At 44.3% G+C, this 23,662-nt stretch overlaps 2 long non-coding RNA genes across 2 annotated transcripts in view; one reads left to right on the top strand and one right to left on the bottom strand.

Moving 5' to 3' along the window:
* LOC113901194 overlaps positions 1-23,662 on the bottom strand; it is a 91,469-nt gene that overhangs the window by 20,121 nt on the left and 47,686 nt on the right. The gene's annotated exons all lie outside the window — the stretch shown is intronic.
* LOC113901192 lies at positions 1,315-22,604 on the top strand. The gene is made up of 3 exons (XR_003513343.1): positions 1,315-1,434; positions 13,179-13,252; positions 21,565-22,604. It is a non-coding gene; the product is annotated as an uncharacterized LOC113901192 (long non-coding RNA).

Genomic DNA, 23,662 nt, shown 5'->3' with positions numbered 1-23,662 from the left:
TTATGGGGCAGTTATGGCAACGGGAAAAACAGTGTTGGTGAATAAGAGCGCTTAAAGGGCGACGGCTTAACGTAAGGAAACAGCAGGCACTGTGAAAGTTCAGAGGGCATGACATGCCTTTCTTTGACTCCAGGAGCTGCAAGTTCTACTTCTCCCCCGCCCCCCACCCCATATACAACTGCACTATTCTCATGAAGCTTACCTTCAGCAAATATTTATTCAACAACTATAAAATGACATGTGACTCGGTGGCTGGAACAGTGAGGGGTGTGTAAACGACAGGACCCCAGGAGTGTGTGGGAAAGCACAGATGATGCTTATGAAGCAATGAGTCCAGTGTGTAGACTACTATATTGGTGGGGAAAATGGAAGAAGAGCGTGGGACTCAAATCAGTAGGTTCTTGAATACCAAATTTATGTTAGGACTTTATTCTTTGGAAAACACAAGCTCATAATTTTTTTCCTTTTAATGTGAAAAGAAAGTGATCAAAGCTGTTTCTGGCTATTTATTCACATTTTTTTGTCCTATTGATATCTTTTTTTAGACAGTAAATTTTCAGTGAACAAAAACAATATCTATTTTACTTGCTTGTTTAATGTCTAATGCAATTTGGTAGGCTATTGCTTAATATTTAGTTGATGTAAACACCGGCTGTTATTAAAAATTCAAGAGTTCTTAGTATAGAAGGAATAAAGGATGCCCATTGTTCTTAAGATTTATTTAGCTAAACTATCATCTGCCTCACCAGGAAAAATAAGAAACCGAAGCAACTGTGGCAAATCATTTGCCCAAGAATGCCACTTTAAAATCCTAGTGAAGATATCAGGTACTACAGCATAGAAGTTCTGTAAACTGATACATGCTGTATTTCATTGATTTCAGCATTTTTTTTTCAGTATTATAACTGTAGGTAGATTCCAGAAGACTCGCATATATTTAAATTATCTAAAGATCTGGTTAAACATGATCAAACTAACTCCCCTCTTTCATTGCCCTCTGTAGGGTCTCCTACCCTGAGTGATTGGTTATAATGGACAGGATGTGACAGATGCCACCCCCGGGCCCCATAAGGTAAGGCATCTGAAGGAGGGTCGGAAAAGCCTGTGACAGAGTTAGAGGGAAGGAGGGATGATGGTGACTACCATAGAGCCAGCACTGGTCCCACCAGTAATTTCAAGAGGGAAAACAAGAGTTCTTGCAGTTTCCAGAAACAGGACTGACTGCCAGCTCCTTGCCATCCTCTGCCTTAGACTGGCTATGGGAGAACAGGCAGGCACACGCAGGCTGACAGCTCTTGCCTGTGACAGCTCCAGCTGACACATATACAGTGCCAGCCTTCCCAGGCCCTGGGAGCCAAGCGGGGTGAGCTGGGATGAGGTGAAGGAAAACCCCGAAGTAAAACAGAGACGATGGGAGAACTGGAGGCCGGGGTGGTGAGTGTGGTATAAGGTGCCCTGTGGAGGCTGAGTGGAAGCGCGGACGAGGGCATGAGACAGAAAGCCTGGGGCTGCCTGGTGGGCCTCCTAGAGGGGCGTGGGCATGTTTGCAGAGGAAGCTGTGGGGGCATGTGCGTGTGCAGAAGGTATGTTAGGGAGGGGTTTTATTGATGTAGGCGTGGGAGGGTGTGTGCTGCAGGGTGTGGAATGCGAGGGTGGAGAGAAAAAAGAGTGAGGAGGCTGGGAGGACTTTCATGGAGTGCCAGGAACACCCATTTCACAAAGGAGAACTGCCAGCTGCCAGAGGGTCAGATCTCCTTGTGGGAACGGATCAGCTCCCCACGCTGGATTCTGGCCACAGATCCTACCCTGCCAGATTTCTGACCCCAAAAGGGAGGGACACAGTTACTGGATTTTTACCACACCCTGATCCATGATCTTTCCCAGGGACTGATGTTTTTGCTTGCGTTATTATCATAGTGTTGGTCACAGAGCAGTATTTCTTGGCAGACAGTCTGGTGAATAGAACTATAAATTAGAAAGAAAAGAGTTTCTTGTTTTGGTTTCTTTCATGTGCTTTCTGATGGCCTTTGGAACCGTGCTGTAATATTTCTGTGTCTTGGTTCCCAATTTTCTTAGTAAGAAGAAAGACTACATCAACCAGCTAAGGGAAATATAATGTAAAATAACTGCAATGAATAAATAATTATAAAGACAACTAGATAATAAATTTTAATCCAGTGTGAGAAAGAATTTTCATGAATTACAACTATTCAAAACTAGGAGGAGGTGAAACAGGAGGTAAGGGGACAGGGCTTAACCTTTGAAAGAATGACATAGTCAAAGATTATAGGACATAAATTGGTTAGAACCAACTAGATGCAAGATGGTGGAAGATCTGACTTCCCAGTGGACCTTGAGCCTCATTACTGTATGTAATACACTAGCATGCTAAATGACGCATGCACAGTCCTGACCATAAAATGCCAAATAGTGGGCAGTGGACCGATTCCTGGAAGTCCCTGCCCCTTCTCCAAAGTAGTTGGAATAATCCTCCCATTCATTAGCCTATGAAATTACCCAGCTCACAAAAACTAACCACTCCATATTTCAACGCTGCTCTTACCTTTTGAGACAGACTGCATTCTCTCTAAGGGATATGTATCTCTGTAGATAAATCCACTTCTTAACCTATCACTTTGTCTCTCACTGAATTCTTTCTTCAATGAGACATAAAGAACCTGGGCTTCATTAAGTCCTGAGACCAGGTGTGGGTTCAAGGCTCAATCTGAACTGTGCAATTTCAGCGGTATTTGTCTGTCATGTCATTAGATATGTTCAAATAGAGGGAAGAGGACCAGTTGTTGGGTGTCTAGCAGCAAATGAGATGTGTATTTAAGATATCCTGAAGACTTATGTAAAAACCCTGAGATGTTATGATTCTAGGACTACACAATGCTTTAAGCAATACAGAATTATTTCAAACATTAAAGTGCCTTAGATATGAAATGATCATAGTATTAAATGGTCAACTAACAAAGAATGTCTCTGTGTGATTAGCACTGTTATTGGACAGGCTGTATGTACAGCACAGAAATACAGAGAGAACTTGAGGCCCAAGTACTCCACAGTAACCCTGAAGCAAACTGAATAGAGAGAAGAAGGCCCTGTCATATACCAGCGGGTAGTATTCAATGCAAACAGGCTGGAACTCTGATCAGTCATTCCTGAATAGCCTCGATTCTTATGAGCCATGCAGTCCAACTTTGTGTAGTCCTGAAAGAAGACGATGCAGTGCCATGGGTGAAGAATCCTCCTGCCAAAGCAGGAGATGCTGGAGACAAGGATCTGATCCCTGGGTGGGGACAATCCCCTGGAGGAGTGCATGGCAACCTCCTCCAGTATTCTTCCCTGGAGAATCCCATGGACAGAGGAGCCTCGCGCTCTATGGTCCGCAGGCCTGCAGAGTCAGACACAACTGAAGCGACTTAGCAAGAAAGAAGACCACAGGTGTTCTCTTCAGTGATTTAAAAAAACTGTCAGATGTCTGCAAAGCACCAAGTACAGATAACTACGAAGTGCTCATTTGAGAGATAGTCAAGAAGTCCTTCGGATAAGCAATGGCACCCCACTCCAGTACTCTTGCCTGGAAAATTCCATGGACAGAGGAGCCTAGTGGGCTGCAGTCCATGGGGTCACTGAGGGTCGGACACGACTGAGCAACTTCACTTTCACTTTTCACTTTCATGCATTGGAGAAGGAAATGGCAACCCACTCCAGTATTCTTGCCTGGAGAATCCCAGGGACAGGGGAGCCTGGTGGGCTGCTGTCTCTGGGGTCGCACAGAGTTGGACACGACTGAAGCGACTTAGCAGCAGCAGCAAGAAGTCCTTAGAGCGTCCTTAGCTTTCCGAGTACTGCTGACAAGTCTCCTCAAATGTCAGTGTGCCTTTTAATTACCTGGGGATGGATCAAAATGCAGATTCTGATTTAGTAGGCATGGGGTGAGCCTGAGATTCTAGTCAATATACGAAATAGTTCCCTTTTTTTAAGCATGCATCAAATGATGTGTTCTAAAACTTATTAATTAATTCATTGTATTTTTGGCTGTGCAGGGTCTTTTTGTTGCTGCCCCAGGCTTTCTCCGGCTGCAGCAAGCAGGGCTCCTCTCTAGTTGCTGTGCACAGGCTTCTCATTTCGGTGGCTCCTCTTGCTGAGCAGCACGGACTCCAGGGCACATGGGTTTCAATAGTTGCGGCATCTGGGTTCTAGAGCTCGGGCTCAGTAGTTGCGGTGCATGGGCTCAGTTGCCCTGTGGCTTGTGGGATCTTTGTTTCTGGATCAGGGATCAAATTCGTTTCCCCTAAGTGGCAGGCAGCTTCTTAACCACTGAGCCACCAGGGAAGCCCCTCAATATATTTCAAAGAGATACCGATGATACTTGTCCACAGGTCACTCAGAGAAGCCAGGCTGTAGAATCTACAATGTAGACGAAAGCGCTGAGGGAGTTGCAGGTATTCACCTATTTGCCTAGGCAAGGGCACACGCTGCATTAGGAGCATAAGGTTCAACACTACCCCGTGCATGGAATCACAAAACCCATAGTATACAAGGAACAGAGCCTTGTGATGCCCTTTGAAAACCATAATATGTCTCTGTTTACTGGCCAAAATTTATTATGTGAGGGAGTATGAAATCTGTCTGGAGCTGGATTGACATCTCCTTCCCTGGTGGCTCAGATGGTAAAGAATCCACCTGCAATGCCGGAGACCCAGGTTCCATCCCTGGGACAGGAAGATCCTCTGGAGAAGGACGTCAACCCACTCCAGTGTACCTGCCTGGAGAATTCCATGGACAGGGGAGCCTAGTAGGCTATGGTCGGGGGGTCACAAAAAGTCCAACACATTTCAAATTTTTCAACTAGAGCAGTGATAACGTGGTCTCTTAGGGTAAATGTCAGCAAAGTCTTGAGAATGCCAAACTACACTGACAAGGAAATGAAGTATATTTTAGTCCCTTCTTACCTGTCTTTTCCTTTCTTAGAACATGCTTTTCCCTAAGAGGCTACCTTGATCTTTTCTCTCAGGGCTTCGACCTCAACTAATTATCTTAATATCCTCCATTGAAATAGACGGTAAGGAATTTAAGGTGCAACCTTTCCCTGGGGAATCTGTAAGACTCCACATCTTCAGGACACTAAAGGATAAGGCACTATCAGGAAAATGTCAGACCCTGTGACAGGTAGAAAAGTATATTTTAATAGGTGGACTTGCTTTAAATGGCCTTTTCACATCTCTGCAGATTGACATTACCCAGGATGAAAGGAGTGGGGGAAATGACAGTGCTGGGAGAAGTCTTGAGAAGGGTCTCGGTCTCATTCTGACTCCTCAGGATTGAGAAGGTCAAAAGATGGAAGCTTCAGTCCAAAGGAAAGACATCTGAGCACATGAACTAGCAAAGGTTGTTAACCATCTTCTCAATGGTGACTGATTTATTTTGCATCAATGAATCAGAACTAATTAGATTCCACCCTGTTTCTCACCTCAGAATAGATAGTAACTAATGTTGTACCATATATTTTTAACTATATTATAAATGTAGGAATTCTTTGCTTCAGCCATCCACAACTTAGCTCCCCAGCAGTACTGTCCATCTGGAACACAACTATAAACCAAGAATTATGCAAAAAATTCCCCTCGTAGGCAAATAGATGTCATTACATTCACATGGAAGCTCGTAAGACCTAAAGATCTTAGAATTTACATAATCGACATCTCCCACCTCACAACGGTAATTCATTACTGACAATCAGCTGTTGTACATGAAACAAGCTGACTGGACTCCTGTTTCCCATTATTTCAAATGGGGAAAATTATAACGTGTCACACATCGGCCCTAAACCACCACCAAATTTCTAAAAACGTAGTGAAACCATAGTAAGATGTGAACATGTAAGTAACAAATGACATATTATGAAGTAAAATGACTCAGCAAGCTTACTGATTATAAAAGAACGGACACAGAAGTTACCAGCTGCTCTTAGTATCAGTTTCACATCTTAGTACCAGTGACACAGAAACTCATCTTTATTGATGATGTGCACTTTTAAAAGTCTGTGCACATGATTCTATCAGTTAAAGAAAGAAAGTGAAAGTGAAGTCGCTCAGTTGTGTCCGACTCTTTGCGACCCCATGGACTGTAGCCTAATCAGGCTCCTCTATCCATGGGATTTTCCAGGCAAGAGTGCTGGAGTGGATTGCCATTTCCTTCTCCAGGGGATCTTCCCGACCCAGGTATCGAACCTGGGTCTCCCACATTGCAGGCAGACGCATTACCGTCTGAGCCACCAGGGAAGCCTCTATCAGTTACTTCCCTGCATATTTGCTTTTAAAAAATGTTCTACTGAGGTTTGAGTATGTAAGCATATATTTTCCCCATAAAAATATCAGCCCCAAAATGATATGCTGAGAGTGATGTATGTTCTGTGAAGTTGGGTGTTAAAAACCAAGAGATATTCTATGAGAAGATGTAAACTGGGGAGGTTTGCAGCGTATGTCTGCTGGCATGCTGGAGTCCACGTATATTGGTTCATGGGAGTCAGTTATTAAATTCGCTGGAGTTTAGAAAGCTGGTTGATGTCACATTGATAACTCAAAATTGGACATGATGGAGTATTTACACCACACCACAAAAACAGATGAATACTACATGTCAAGGACTCCTCTCACCCCCATGGGTGCTGGCTGTTGAGCACTTGCACACCACCAAGTATGCCTGGACTGTATCTCACCAAGTGTAAGCTATCATTGGTTACTATAGGTTATATTACAGTAAGGATATGCTAGACTCAGGGTGTGGTGAAAGCAAACCCCACACGCCAGGGGCTTACACAACAAAAGTTTGTTTCATGCTACAAGGAGAGTCCCTTGAGGCTTCTGTACAACTTGGTCACTCAGGAGCCATGAGTGATAAAGGCCCCATCGTCTCTATGAGAGGTTCAGGGTTTACTAGGTGAGAAAAGTGACTGGCAATCAAGACCTAGTTTTCCTATTCTTGGAACACAAGTCACTTTCCATCCACATCCTCTGGCCAGAACTGGTATCATGCACAGTCTATTTAGAAAGAGCACAGACAGGTGAGGACACTCTTCAGTCACATGAACCATTTATTTACATGTGTCTAAGCTGGGGGTGGGGGAGGGAAACACTGTCAAACTGTGCCTTTAGGCTATACTCTTGAGAGTCCCTTGGACTGCAAGGAGATCCAACCAGTCCATTCTGAAGGAGATCAGCCCTGGGTGTTCACTGGAAGGACTAATGCTGAAGCTGAAGCTCCAGTACTTTGGCCACCTCATGCAACGAGTTGACTCACTGGAAAAGACTCTGATACTGGGAGGGACTGGGGGCAGGAGGAGAAGGGGACGACAGAGGATGAGATGGCTGGATGGCATCACGGACTGGACAGACGTTGAGTCTGAGTGAACTCCGGGAGTTGGTGATGGGCAGGGAGGCCTGGCGTGCTGCAATTTATGGGGTCGCAAAGAGTCAGTAACGACTGAGCGACTGAACTGAACTGATAGCACAGAATGAGTTATTTGAGACCACAGATTTTTAAAAATCTTTTGTTACTCTTTTGCATGCTGAAGAGGGTAAATTAATCAAAATAAATCAGTTAAAGTATTTCATAGGGCTTCCCTGGTGGCTCAGAGGTAAGATTCTGCCTGCCAATGGAGAAGATGCAGGTCTGACCCCTGGGTTGGGCAGATCCCTTGGAGTAGGAAATAGAAACCCCCTCCAGTATCCTTGCCTGGAAAATTTCATGGACAGAGGAGCCTGGCAGGCTACAATCCATGGGGTTGCAAAGAGTCAGACACAACTAAGCAACTCAGGGTGCACACAAAGTATTCTATTAAAAAAAGGCAAATCAAAACTACAATGAGGTACCACTTCACACCAGTCAGAATGGTCCTTAAAGGTCTACAAATAACAAGTGCTAGAGAGGGCATGGAGAAAAGGGAACCCTTTCACAAGGTTGGTGGGAATGTAAGTTCGTACAGCCACTATGGAAAACAGTACAGAGGTTCCTCAAAAAACTAAAAATAGAGTTGCCACACGATCCAGCCATCCCACTCCTGGGCATATATCTGGACAAAACTCTAATTCGAACAGATTCACGCACTCCTATGTTCATGGCTGCACTATTCACAACAGCCAAGACATGGAAACAACCTAAATGTCTATCAACAGATGAACGGATAAAGATGGTGAGATCCATACACACGATGGAATACTCCTCAGCCATAAAAAATGCAATAGTGCCATTTGCAGGAGCATGAATGGACCTAAAGATTATTATGCTAAATGAAGTAAGTCAGAAAGAGAAAGACAAACATCATCTGATATCGCTTATATGTGGAATCTAAAATATGACACAAATGAATACATCTATGACACAGAAACAGACCCACAGACATAGACAACAGACCTGTGGTTGTCAAGGTGGCGGGGGATGCAGTGGGAGGTTGAGATTAGCAGATGCAAACCAGTACACACAAAATGGAACACACAAAATGGATAAACGAGAAGGTCCTATCATATGGAACAAGGAACTGTATTCAATATCCCATGATAAGCCATAACGGAAATGAATAGGAAAAAGAATGTATATATATGCATAAATGAATCACTTTGCTATTCAGCAGAAATTAAAACAACATTGCAAATGAACTATATTTTGGTAAAAAAAAGTATTCTCTGAAACTTCTGTACATGTAGGGGCTTATTGTTTTGAATCACTTTTGAATCAGTAACTGGTATCTGTGATTTTCTACAGACACCATGCCACCAAGAGCATGGGGGAGGCAGCATTTCTTAAAAGTGTTCCATTTTTAGCTCAACAAGTTTTCCCAAACCAGTAACACCCATTATGCATGTTTTAAATGTGGAGCTTTATGAATCCTCCTGGGAGTTGCTGGAAGGTTTTCAGACAACAGGTTTATACTGTCTCAGATAGCCTCAAACGATTTGCTGTCTGAAGCTCTGCAGTTGTCCAATCAGGCCCTGATGGGAACAGCCAAGTCATGATATTTTCAGTAGGCTCATTTTTTAATGGACTAATTTCTCATGGATGTAGGCAACTATGTCATGAACACGGCTTGGCAAAGTGTGATTGTTAAAGTGTGACTGTCATGGATTGCATCCTGATTTCAGAGATGTTGAAATGTAAAAATTAAAATGAATAAGATAAAATAAGTGTGTTTTAGAATCTATTAAAAGACACTTACCTAAGGGGGAGATTGCACTAAAACTTAGCCTTAAAGATCTTTGAAAACTTGATGGACAGAGGATGGAGAAAAGGGATTTAAAAGCTATGTCAGTTTTTTTCTCCCTAGAGATGACAGCTAGAATTCACCTTCAGGCTAGACTGTTCTCTCTTATTTGGGGAAAATTCAACAGAATGAGTCCTTTAGGTGTCAAATCTAAGCAAAGGCCTTGTTCTGAATTGGTGATTTTCAATCAGGGTGACTCTGAGTTGCTAAACATCTTTGTTTTATAACTCAACAATAAATGTCTGTTTTGTAATCTGAAGAATTACATCTCTGCACATTGTATTTCCCTTGATAAATGTTTATTATCGTGAAAGAGTGAATTTAGGCTTTATTGTACCTATAAAGTATCACTAATTCATTTGGAGATCTGTACACTCTTGTTCAGAAGCAAAATCTAGAGATTGTGTGGAGAAGGATTAGGCAAGTTTGCATGTCACTAGCGGACAGCCCTGCCAAGGACAGAAAACCGGGCCCAGACTGTTCATGTCTGTGGGCTGTGTGTGTGCTAAGTTGCTTCAGTCATGTCCCACTCTTTGCAACCCCATGGACTGTAGCCCACCAGCTCCCAGGGTCCATGGGATTCTCCAGGATACTACAGCGGGTTGCCATGCTCTGCTCCAGGGGATCTTCCCTACCCAGGGATCGAACCCGAGTCTCTTACGCCCTGTATTGGCAGGCAGGTTCTTTACCACTAGCGCCACCCGGGAAGCCCTGTCTGTGGGCTGCTGCTACTGCTGCTGCTAAGTCGCTTCAGTCGTGTCCAACTCTGTGCGACCCCAGAGACAGCAGCCCACCAGGCTCCCCTGTCCCTGGGATTCTCCAGGCAAGAACACTGGAGTGGGTTGCCATTTCCTTCTCCAATGCATGAAAGTGAAAAGTAAAAGTGAAGTCACTCAGTCGTGTCCGACTTTTATCGATCCCATGGACTGCAGCCTACCAGGCTCCTCCGTCCATGGGATTTTCCAGACAAGAGTACTGGAGTGGGGTGCCATTGCCTTGTGGACTACATAAGGTCAAATAATCTAGAATGTATTGATACTGTACTGGTATGTTTTGATGCATTATCCTACAGGGAACCATGAGACAAGTTCATGATTCTGTTGGTCTGTCATCTTAGGAAAAGTAATCAGTCGCTAGCCAATGATAACTGGAGAAGTGGGCTCCAAACCGGGGGAAGGAAACACCTCCTTCCCATGTCTGGAGTTCGGCAGTGGGCTTGTGCTTGGGGTTGTGGATACCTTTGACCTGCTTCTGGGGTTGGCCTGAGCAGGACAGAGATGGGAGCTACACAGGCAAATCTTTGTGGAGGACTCAGAATGGGTCTGAGCCTCGCTGGGTTTGGGGTAAGCTCATCTGGTAGCTCAGGGGTCCCCAACCTTTTTGGCACCAGGGACTGGTTTCATGGAAGGCCATTTTGCCATGGACCAGGAGGCAGAGGGGATGGTTTCAGGATGATTCAAGTGCATTACATTTGTTGTGCACTTTATTTCTATTATATTAGCTTTCACCTCAGATCATCAGGCATTAGGTCCCGGAGGCTGGGGACCGGGGAGCCAAATCCAGCAGCGGGGCTATGATGTCCTTCTCCTCTGTTACTCCCCACACTTCAGTTAAGCTTGTTAAAGGTGCAGCCTGGTCTCTGAGGGCTGCAGTGAGTTAAGGGGAGGTCTGCTGCATAGCTGAGATGACATGATACAGAAGGGAGTTGGGGGCTTTGCTCTGAAGTCAAAGAGGTGGGAGCTGCATATTAGGAGTGAAAGGGCTTTCCCTGCAAGCCCACTCAGAAGGCTGAAAAGAGAAGCCTGAAAAACAGGAGAGAAGATTTTAAAAATCTTACATAAAGGAAGCACAAATACTGAAAGAAATGAAAAATACAACCACAAAAAGTCTGTGGGTCTAGGTGAGAGTGAAATAGCACCACACACCTGAGCTGGATCCTAACACAGCACTCTCTTACAGCCCAGCACACACCTGAGCCGTGTCCTAACACAGCACTCTCTTACAGCCCAGCACACACCTGAGCCGGGTCCTAACACAGCACTCTCTTACAGCCCAGCACACACCTGAGCCGGGTCCTAACACAGCACTCTCTTACAGCCCAGCACACACCTGAGCCGGGTCCTAACACAGCACTCTCTTACAGCCCAGCACACACCTGAGCCGGGTCCTAACACAGCACTCTCTTACAGCCCAGCACACACCTGAGCCGGGTCCTAACACAGCACTCTCTTACAGCCCAGCACACACCTGAGCCGGGTCCTAACACAGCACTCTCTTACAGCCCAGCACACACCTGAGCTGGGTCCTAACACAGCACTCTCTTACAGCCCAGCACACACCTGAGCTGGGTCCTAGCACAGCACTCTCTTACAGCCCAGCACACACCTGAGCTGGGTCCTAGCACAGCACTCTCTTACAGCCCAGCACACACCTGAGCTGGGTCCAAGCACAGCACTCTCTGGGTCCTAACACAGCACTCTCTTACAGCCCAGCACACATCTGAGCTGGGTCCTAACACAGCACTCTCTGGGTCCTAACACAGCACTCTCTTACAGCCCAGCACACATCTGAGCTGGGTCCTAACACAGCACTCTCTTACAGCCCAGTATGAAATGCACAGTTGTCACGGCAATTCCAAGTTCTCAGGGAAAGGTTTAAGGTCACATGAAACTTCATACCCACCATTGAGAAAAATGTTTATGTAATTTGTTAATGTAAAGAAAATCCTTATGATACAGAAGCTTAGCCCTCAGTTACTTGAAATCTAACCTGAGTACCGTGGGTGCTGAGAAACTCGGAGAGTCCGAGAGCTGCCTGTTCAATTCACGGCACTGGCACTCCAGGACATTTCGAAGATAAACACGGTGTTTCCCCTGAAAGCATTTGGAGACGTTCCCTGTGTATTTCTAACAATGCTCTAGCAGCTCATATGAATCAAACAAGCATGAATTTATCTAAATCTTCATTTATCCTATTTATATTTGTAAGCTACGCAACATCTTGAGGATAATGAGTTCCATATGTTTACTACCCACTGTATAAAGTAATGCCATCTTTTATTTGTCTTTAAACTACTTTCATAGCATTTCAATGGATGCCCGGAAACATTCCAGGATTTGAGATGCTCTCACTCGAGAGCCACAGCTAGCACAGACAGGGCTTTAGGCGGGTAAGGAAAGCCATGCCCTCTGGGCACTCGAGTGGAGGAATGGGCACTCCCTTTTTGGAGCAAGTGCACAGCCCAGTAAGCCGAGCATGGCTTCAGTCCTGGCTGGGTCTCCTCCCGGCTCCCTGCCCCTCATATGCCCTTATCTGCTGCCCTGCTGGGCGCAGCTGGCACGGAGCTACACAGCGCTCCTGGGTTCATCAAGATTGTACATATTTTGATAATATCCTTTCTCAGTGATCATCTTTCTAAGGGATCTTAGTCTTTCCGTTAATTCTTAATTTAGAGCCTATTGACCCTGCTCTGTCTTTCCTGGGATGTGGGGTTGTGGCAGTTATAAAACAGGGGTCAGAGGAACAGGGCAGTAACGATTCTATTTCCAGGATTTCTAATGATTTCAATAATTCAGAGAGGACCATTTTAGGACCATAGGTTAGGTTAATTTTCCCAAGACTCACTTACTGTCTGCTGATGGCCCATGCAGAGTTACTAGCTACTTTTCTAACCATTTCCCAAGCTTGATGAGGTATCATTTCATTTTTATCTATATCAGTTCAGACCTGTATCACCTGTCCAGGTCCCCTTTCAGATTTCATTCTCTACTTCCTTTCTGTAAATATGTTTAAATCCTAATCAAGAACTATCACAATGTAAGGATAATATAATTTTAAGAAAAAATACTGAAGATGATGACTTCATTCCCCTTCTCTTAAAAAATAAATCTTTAAATCTGTTCTCTTTTTCTAGATAAACTCACCGAGCCCAGGGGTGATGCTCGGGTGATACTGAGTGAAAGAACGAATACCTACAGTCCTCTTACGGTCAGTTTGTTTTGCTGCATTTGCTGTGTGGAAGCAGCCTCTGCTGGAAACATGTGCAAGCTCCTTCTTCTCCTTGTTCTCAGTGAACACTGGCATCTTAGTGATGTTTGGTTTAGACGCCAGATCTCTTCAGCAGTTAAGTCTATCCAATAAAATTCAATTCTTCAATTTTCTTTCATCCCAGGTCTTTGTCCCCATATTCAAAATACTTCAAGCATTTCTAAAACTAAAATTTCAATAATATCTATGGATAAAATACATATTTTTCTTCTCCCTACCACAGTAGATATTTTCTGGTGGAGAAATATTCTATACCAAATTCAACTATTAGAGGTTTTTATCTTGAGCATTTTCTCTTCAATGGAGAATTCTGTTAATTTCACATTGTTTAAAGAAATTTTTAATTATTATAAAAAACTTTAAAACACATAGTTATAGAGTGATCAGTAAAAAGCATCCCCAAATACCTATCATACTGCTTCAACAGTTTTCAATAGCTCTTGAGTTTAATTTAGTATAAAAAAACACCTCGACTTCTGATGTCACTGCGATGTCTGAAATTCTCAGATTCTTCCTCTTCTTGTGAGGATTTTTATTTTATTCCACAACCTCTTGTGGAAGGTTGAGAATGTTGTGTGATCATCAGCTCCCAATACCTCCAGGTCTGTAGTCCACAGGAGGACAGGAGCCGTGGACGTAATCCCTAGTTGCCAGGTGTTTGAGTGCCGCTCCCCTATTGCTGTTGCTGGTTATTTCTTTCTGCTAATGGAGACAGTTCTCTGAGGGTTTCTCATATTTCTGCACACCTGTGAGCAAAGCACCGGGTTACCCTTTGTTCCTTTAAAAGGATTTTGTATAGCAAGCAGCCTTGGAAGTGAAGGTAGTTTCTCTCTGGAACAAAGGGCGGGCATACTTCTTGGCATTATAAAGAGATCCTGAGTCCCTGAGCTTGGGGTCTTTCTGTAACATGACCTACTGCACAGGCAGAGGTCACCTGATCCTACTCTCATCCCCCCATGGGAACTGGGAACTGACATAAAAATGCTGATGCTCAGGTTGTTGCTAGTGCTGTAATAAACCTCATCTTTGACCTAGGAATCGCAGGCTTTCATCATGACACTGTGGCAGGCTAACTTTTTGGTTTACAAGGAGGGCAAGTGCAGACCCTTTAGGGTTCTTGACAGTTTTGGCAATGATGGTGGGACGATGACAAAGACGTGGCTTTCTGAAACAGGAAGCATGAGGGCCTCCCAGGCCAATTAACGGGATTTGAGGAAAGTCCAAGGGAATCAGTATTGAACTGCAAATGGTATGGCCAACTAGGAAATAAATGTTTGTTTGCTTGTCTTTTTTAAAATTTTATTTTATTTCCTGCTAAATTGAAGGAATTTGGTAGGTACTTGCAGGCTGAATTATTAGGAAGGAGTTTCAGAGACAGTTGCCTGACCAGTGAGTGCCCTGCTTATTGCTAACTCTTCTCTGGGTGAAGGAACTTTCCTCACCAACCCAGGGGTCAAACTCTAATCTACCCCACTGTAATAGCCAATAGATGGGAATACAAGACCACCTTATCTGCCTCCTGAGAAATCTGTATGCAGGACAAGAAGCAACAGTTAGAACTGGACATGGAACAACAGACTGGTTCAAAATTGGGAAAAGAGTACTCAAGGCTGTATATTATCATCCTACTTATTTAACTTATATGCAGAGTACATCATGAGAAATGCCAGGCTGGATGAAACAGGAATCAGGATTACTGGGAGAAATATCAACAACCTGATATGCAGATGATACCACTCTAAGAGCAGAAAGTGAAGAGGAACTAAAGAGCCTCTTGATGAGGGTGAAAAAGGAGAGTGAAAAAGCTGACTTAAAACTCAGTATTCGAAACACTAAGATCATGGCATCTGGTCCCATCACTTCATGACAAAGAGATGGGGAAAAAGTAGAAACAGTGGCATATTTTATTTTCTTGGGCTCCAAAATCACTGCGGATGGTGACTGTAGCTATGAAATTAAAATATGCCAGCTCCTTGGAAGTAAAGCTATGACAAACCTAGACAATGTATTCAAAAGCAGAGACATTACTTTGCCGACAAAGGTATGAATAGTCAAAGCTATGGTTTTTCCAGTAGTAGAAAGGTAAAGATGTGAGAGTCAGACCATAAAGAAGGCTGAGCACCGAGGAACTGCTGCTTTTGAATTATGGTGCTGGAGAAGACTCTTGAGAGTCCCTTCCTCAGCAAGGAGATCAAACAACTCAATCCTAAAGGAAATCAACCCTGAATATTCATTGGAAGGACTGATGCTGATGCTGAAGCTCCAATACTTTGGCCACCTGATGTGAAGAGCCAACTCAGTGCAAAAGACTCTGATGCTGGGAAAGATTGAGGGCAAGAGGAGAAGGGGGTGGAAGAAGTTGAGATGTTTTGATAGCACCACCGATTCAATGGATATGAGTTTGAGCAAACTGGGAGATAGTTAAGGACAGGGAAGCCTGGCGTGCTGCAATTCATGGGGTCACACAGTCGGACATGACTTAGTGAATTGAATAAACAACAACACTAAGATTCATCTCGGTTGGCAGAAGGTTCCACTTGCATTCAGACAAGTTACAGGGACCCACATCCATACTGAGCATGAAAGGAAGAAAAACTGCTATCATTATGAGCAAAAACCAGACAAATATAGAGCTTTGGCTGGTTTGCTTAGGAGTTGAGGATGTGGAGTGTGTAAAGTTTATTAAGGAAGAATGACAACTAGGCTTTCTCACAACAAATCCTCCTGCAACCTCTAATGCTAACTTTTGATCCATTTGGAGATGACAGTAAAAGGTCTCAGACTTTTTCTGCAGTGGATTCTGGCTTCTATAAGGCAACACTGACCTTCATGGGGAGATTTTTTTCTGACACAGAAAAACTCCATGGGAAACCACAGATATGGCATTGACAACAAGCCAGTACTCTGGAGTGGGTATCTAATGTTGATGAATGAGGAAATGATGTCATCCTACCTCTTCAGACCTCAGCCACACTGGGGAGAAACAGTTAGAGATGGGGGTCAATATTTTCCCATCCCTAAGGAAGGTCGACAGAGAAGGCAATGGCACCCCACTCCAGTACTCTTGCCTGGAAAATCCCATGGATGGAGGAGCCTGGTAGGCTGCAGTCCATGTGGTCGTGAAGAGTCAGACACGACTGAGCAACTTCCTTTCACTTTTCACTTTCATGCATTGGAGAAGGAAATGGCAACCCACTCCAGTATTCTTGCCTGGAGAATCCCAGGGACGGGGGAGCCTGGTGGGCTGCCATCTGTGGGGTCGCACAGAGTCAGACATGACTGAAGCGACTTAGCAGCAGCAGCAGCAGCAAGGAAGGTCGAAGGCCACACACATCTATCTCAGTAAGCTGGGAATCTCGGAGTGAATCAAACTTTTACGGCTCTGTTAAACACAGGAGTCCAAGACACTGTTACACCTGGACATGTGGGAGGAAAATGCACGCAGATTCAGCTAACGGGGTTTGGGCAGCCTTCACAGAGGGGAAGGAGAAGCTAGTCTGACTTTGGGGGTGGGGCACTTTGAGTCAATTTAATGTACAGATGTTGCTGCTTTTACATCTTTATGTCAGTAAGAATTGATGCTTTTACTTCCCTCTCTCATAAGTGCCAGAGAGGAGTCTCCACAATTGAGAAGAGCTGCATGTAGAGAATGCTGATAGGACACAAACGTTTTTAATGATGCCGAGGGGAATCTGGTATCCCTGGAGAAGCACTAAACACACACGGAGGCCTTGCCATGCAAACGAGACTGATCTTGATCAAGTGCCAGTGGTGTGGCGTCATTTGTCTGTAACATGCCACTAATCTGTAAAATAGATTTGGGTGCAGTCACAGCGTCTAGCAAAGTTGACGCTGTGGGGCAACAGCTGATTTTGGTTGCCAGGACATTTTCCAGCATTTAGTGAGTGCCTTTACCCTCCGATGTCCAAAGTTTTCAATACATAAGTCAGTAGGCACCAATCTTTTTGGCACCAGGGATAAGTTTCACTGAAGACAATTTTTCTACTGACAGGGGCGGGGGTGGGGGGAGGGTTACTGTTGGGGCAGGCCAGGTGGATGGTTTCAGGATGATTCAAGTATATCACATTTAATGTGTACTTTATTTCTATTCTTATCACATCAGCTCCACCTCAGATCATCAGATCATTAAATCTTGGAGAGTGCGGACACCTGTTATACATGATGCATTGTCAATGGGCAAGTCAGAAGCCTCAGTTCAACTACTTTTACTGCAGTATTCAGTTCAGTTCAGTCGCGCGGTCGTGTCTGACTCTTTGCGACTCCATAAATCGCAGCACGCCAGGCCTCCCTGTCCATTACCAACTCCCAGAGTTTACCCAAACTCATGTCCATCAAGTCAGTGATGCCATCCAGCCATCTCATCCTCTGTCGGCCCCTTCTCCCCCTTCTCCTCCTGCCCCCAATCCCTCCCAGCATCAGAGTCTTTTCCAATGAGTCAACTCTTCGCATGAGGTGGCCAAAGTACTGGAGTTTCAGCTTTAGCATCAGTCCTTCCAAAGAAATCCCAGGGCTGATCTCCTTTAGGATAGACTGGTTGGATCTCCTTACAGTTCTCTCCTTACAGGAGAGGATCTGGTTGGATCTCCTTACAGGACTCTCAAGAGTATTCTCCAACACCACAGTTCAAAAGCATCAATTCTTCGGCACTCAGCTTTCTTCACAGTTCAACTTTCACATCTATATATGACCACTGGAAAAACCATAGCCTTGACTAGACGGACCTTTGTTGGCAAAGTAATGTCTCTGCTTTTGAATATGATATCTAGGTTGGTCATAACTTTTCTTCCAAGGAGTAAGCATCTTTTAATTTCATGGCTGCAATCCCCATCTGCAGTGATTTTGGAGCCCAAAAAAATAAAGTCTGTCACTGTTTCCACTGTTTCTCCATCTATTTCCCATGAAGTGATGGGACCAGATGCCATGATCTTAGTTTTCTGAATGTTGAGCTTTAAGCCAACTTTTTCACTCTCCACTTTCACTTTCATCAAGAGGCTTTTTAGTTCCTCTTCACTCTCTGCCATAAGGGTGGTATCATCTGCATATCTGAGGTTATTGATATTTCTCCCAGCAATCTTGATTTCAGCTTGTGCTTCTTCCAGCCCAGCGTTTCTCATGATGTACTCTGCATAGAAGTTAAATAAGCAGGGTGACAATATACAGCCTTGACGTACTCCTTTTCCTATTTGGAACCAGGCTGTTGTTCCATGTCCAGTTCTAACTGTTGCTTCCTGACCTGCATATAGATCATATCCCTATTGACAGACGTGGCAATTTTATTGATAAAGTGGAAACTTATTGATAAATCCAGATAAAAATTCAGGAGTCTGATGACCAATTAAAGTTTCTTGAAACAATGAGGGTAGATTCACAATACTCAGTATCTCTGGCAGAAACAAAACAAAACAAAACCAAAAACCTGCTGTCTCTTTGCCCTTCTATCACCAAAAAGGAGGCCCATGTGGGACAGCTTGAGTATTGGAGACGGTATCTGGTTCTTTACATGCGCTAATTTGCAAATTAGCATCCTTTGGATGAGGCCCAAACCTAGAGACTGCCTTGGAAGCTGTATGGAAAGTTATTGAAATAACACACTCTCTAATCTGGGGGCCCAAATCTCTAATGATCCCTCTGAGTTACAAAATTCTGTGACTAATGGTTTTGTTGACTGCAGCCTCTAGCAAAAGGAGGCTGTCTCCACCCAGGGATGCTCCTGTGACGTTTTAGATTCATTATGTCCCTGATGAAACCACCAAAGATCTTCTTTTTAAAAAGTAGCTCTTAGCGTGCCACTGTGCTCTTATCAACACTGAATGCCTGACCCATGGAAACCTTGTGACTCTCTGATGTGATATTCCTATTTTGGGTGAGTCACCTCAGATTCAATGACTAACAGAGGGGGACAGTCCCGATAAGTTTCACTTGTCAAATGAAAACAGCACCTTCAAGAACACAACCAGCTTGGCCTCCACAGCACCTAGATTTTACACGTAGAAGTGGTACCTGTTCCTTTAGGGGAAACTTTATGCCCTATTACTAGCTTTGTACAAAAGTAACTACAGTTTTGCACTGCTGAACTTTGCCATTTGATATGGAATACATTCTTAAATAAATGTGGTTATGTTACATATCATTTTAATGCACATCTCTCCTTTTTACTTTTTTTTTTTTTTTGCTAATGACATTGTGCTGTGCTTAGTTGCTCAGTCTTGTCTGACTCTTTACAACCCCACAGACTGCAGCCCTCCAGGCTCCTCTGTCCGTGGGGATTCTCCATGCAAGAATACTGGAGTGAGTTGCCATGCCCTCCTCCACAGGATCTTTCCAACCCAGGGATCGAACCCAAGTGTCCCCCACTGCAGGTAGATTCTTTACTGTTTTACTTGATGCTTATTTTATATTTATTTTAGACTACGGAAATGATGTTAGACAAAAAGCAGATTCAAGTGATTTTCTTATTTGAGTTCAAAATGGGTTGTAAAGCAGTGGAGACAACTTTCAACATCAGCAACGCATTTGGCCCAGAAACTGCTATCAAATGTACGGTGCAGTGGTGGTTCAAGAACTTTTGCCGAGGAGACGAGGGCCTTGAAGGTGAGGAGGGCAGGGGCTGGCCTTGAAGGTGAGAAGGGCAGTGGCTGGCCATCGGAAGTTGACAACAACCGAGAGCATCATCGAAACTGATCCTCCTGAAACTACACGAGAAACTGCCCAAGAACTCAATGTTGAGCATTCTATGGTCACCAGGCATTTGAAGCAAACTGGAAAGGTGAAAAAGCTCTATGATATGTGGGTGCCTCATGAGCTGATAGAAAATTTTTAAAAATGTCATTTTGAAGTGTTGTCTTCTCTTATTCTATGCAACAACAATGAAACATTTCTCCACTGGATTGTGACATGTGACAAAAAGTGGATTTTATATGACAACCGGCAACAACCAGCTCAGTGGTTAGACCAAGAAGAAGCTCCAAAGCACTTCCCAAAGCCAAACTTGCACCAAAAAAAGGTCATGGTCACCGTTTAGTGGTCTGCTGCTGGTCTGATCCACTACAGCTTTCTGAATCCTGATGAAACCATTACATCTGAGAAGTATGCTCAGCAAACTGATAACTGCAATGCCTATAGCCAGCATTGGTCAACAGAAAGGCCCAATTCTTCTCCATGACGGTGTCAACTGCATATTGCACAACCAACACATCAAAAGTTGAATAAATTGGGATATGAAGTTTTGCCTCATCTGCCATATTCACCTGATGCCAACCGACTACCACTTCTTCAAGTATCTGGACAACTTTTTGCAGGAAAAGGCTTCCACAACCAGCAGAATACAGAAAATGCTTTCCAAGAGTTCATCGAATCCTGAAGCACAGGTGTTTATGTTACAGGAATAAGCAAACATTTCTCGGTGGCAAAAATGTTTTGATTGTAATGGTTCCAATTTTAATTAATAAAGATGTGTTTGAGCCTACCGTGGCCCTTGAAACTAATCCAGGTGAAGTTTTTGGCTCTCTGGACCATCTACAGTCTGACAGTGGTGTGCTTTTTATCACAAGCCACTCAACAATGGGCTGGCCAGTCAAGGTATCTGATGGACCTTCCATGCTTCCTGCCATCCACAGGCATCTGGTATTGTTGAACTCTGAAATGGGCTCCTAGATAACTGACTCAACAATATTTCCAACTCTAACTCCTTCACCTCCTCCTGGTCCACATACCTTAGGAAGATAATTATATCACTAAATGCAACTCTCCCCAGAAGGGGATCACTTTCTCTCAGTTGCTTCCAGGGTAATGATTAGGATGAAAGGGGTAGGAAGTTATTAGCACAATATATCGTCCTATCTGGGCTTCGCATGTGGTGCAGTGGTAAAGAATTCACCTGCCACTGCAGGAAATGCAAGAGAATGGTTCAATCCCTGGGTCAGGAAGATCCCCTGGAGTCGGGCATGGCAACCCATTATAGTATTCCTGCCTGGAAAATCATGGACAGAGGAGCCTGGAGGGCTACAGCCCACGGGATCACAAAGAGTTGGATACAACTGAGTGTGCGTACACACACACAGAGTCCTAATTAAAAATTTTAGGACTCTTCCCTGACCATTCCCAGGTAAGATGCTTTTACTTTTCTCCTAATAGCAACCCGGGCCAAAACAGTTGGTTTGCCCACTATTGCTATGAATAATAAATTGTCCTTTGTCTCTGACTTCTTCTTCTTTTCTTATTTCTTCTACCAGAACACCTGAAACTATGGCAGGCTAACTTGCCAGCTCGCAGAGCACAGTATCAGACTCTTCAGAGCTCTTGACACCATGCCAGCACTGAACAGCAATCACAGCGCAGAGCTCTACAGAAATGAGGCCGACTTCCTAACTTTCTTCCTCGTGTTGTCAGACCGAGAGTGATAACTTTGTTACGTGCTCTTGTGGACTCAGCAAGATTGTACAAAGAACATTTTGACCAAAAAAATGAAAATGAGTAGGATCCAGGCACTACTTGTTCCTTTCGTATTACCATGCAGGGGAAGAAACCGTGTATTTTCTTTGCCAGTTGCCGTCAGGTTTATTGGGCTCCGGGTGTGATTACCCATGGGAGAGTGTGCCTCTTAAGGACCTTTCCTCAGTGGCCACACAGTGGGTACAACAAAGAACCTGATTACAGTAAAGATTGTATGCAGCACAACTCAGGGTGGCCTAATTAAATCTCGTATCATGGCTGACAGCTGTGAATTTGTTTAAAGAATTTGTTGTGAAAGCTCCTCTGATGTTTACTATTGTTACTCAGACTTCATGCAGTGAGATTATAGTTCAGGAGGTCCCTGATACTGGAGGGTTAATGCTAGCTCTCACTGTGCGTGTGAACGTGTGCGTGCGCACACGGACTGCCCTTCAGAACCTTTTAATACGTCAAATCAAGGCAGAGGGAGAGAGCTGTTTTCTCATTTACTGAGAAAGGTTTCTGCAGTTACCTTAAAACACAACTTCAAAAGGCCTTTGTGTATATTACTTGATGTGTAACAATTCTGACACGCAGTGCTTCGCACGCTTTCACACACGTGTGACAGCTGCTAACTCATGGAAACCCTGAGGCTTTCCTCCAGGCTTAGGGGCCTGGGTTGAAGATAAGTCAAAGACAGACCTGAGACTGGTCATGGACAGCTGGATGATAATACATTATTGCTGTTGGGGAATCTGTTGATGCTTCAGCAAACATTCATTGCTGCTGCTGCTAAGTCACTTCAGTCGTTTCCGACTCTGTGCGACCCCGTGGACTGCAGCCCACCAGGCTCCTCCACCCATGGGATTTTCCAGGCAAGAGTCCTGGAGTGGGTTGCCATTGCCTTCTCCGAAACATTCATTAGGTACCTGCTATCTGCAGGTATTGAATGAGACACGAAGAATACACAGATGTCAAAATATTCGCCTAAATGTTTGATGTAAAGCTGTCAATCCATGGGAGGCAACCATTAATAGGTCTGTAAACCAGTAATTATTCTACATATAAGATATATAAGATGTTAAACGGGGGCTTCCCTGGTGGCTCAGCAGTAAAGAATCCACCTGCCAATGCAGGAGACACAGGTTCAGTCCATGATCCAGGAAGATCTTACATGCCAAGGAGCAACTAAGCCCCTTTGCCACTGCGTTGAGACTGTGCTCTGGAACCTGGGAGCTGGGACTGCTGAAGGCCGCATGCCCTAGAGCTCATGTTCCACGGGAAGAACAGCCACCGCAAAAGAAGCCCACACACTGCAACCAGACAGCAGCTCCCACTCGCCACAACCAGAGAAAAGCCTGAGCAGCAACGAAGACCCAGCACACCCAAAGTAAATACATATAAATAGAATTTTAAAAAATTTAAAGATGTCACATGGGAATACAGAGGAGAAAATGATTAATTGTGCCTGGGATTAAAAAAGAAAATTGAGAGTAGACAGTGGTTTTGGGGTCTACTACCACGTTTGGGACTGGTGCATACAACCCTGCATTCTGGGCACTGTGAGGCTCAGACACTCCAGAGGTGCAGCCAGAAAGGTAAGCTTTGGAGCCACATAGCTTTGGGTTTGAATTTTAGCTCAATGACTAACAACCAGTTATCAGTTATATGATAGGCTTCCCTGGTGGCTCAGACGGGTAAAGCATCTGTCTGCAATGCAGGAGACCGGGGTTTGATCCCTGGGTTGGGAAGATCCCCTGGAGAAGGAAATGGCAGCCCACTCTAGTATTCTTGCCTGGAAAATCCCATGGACGGCGGAGCCTGGTAGGCTGCTGTCCATGGGGTTGCAAAGAGTCGGACACGACTGAGCGACTTCACTTCACTTCACTTTACTTCACT

The sequence above is a fragment of the Bos indicus x Bos taurus genome, chromosome 2 (genome assembly GCF_003369695.1).
Source record: "Bos indicus x Bos taurus breed Angus x Brahman F1 hybrid chromosome 2, Bos_hybrid_MaternalHap_v2.0, whole genome shotgun sequence".
NCBI classification, from domain to species: domain Eukaryota; kingdom Metazoa; phylum Chordata; class Mammalia; order Artiodactyla; family Bovidae; genus Bos; species Bos indicus x Bos taurus.
The sequence above is the reverse complement of the archived record's forward strand: the minus strand, read 5'-3'. Positions and strand labels throughout refer to the sequence as shown.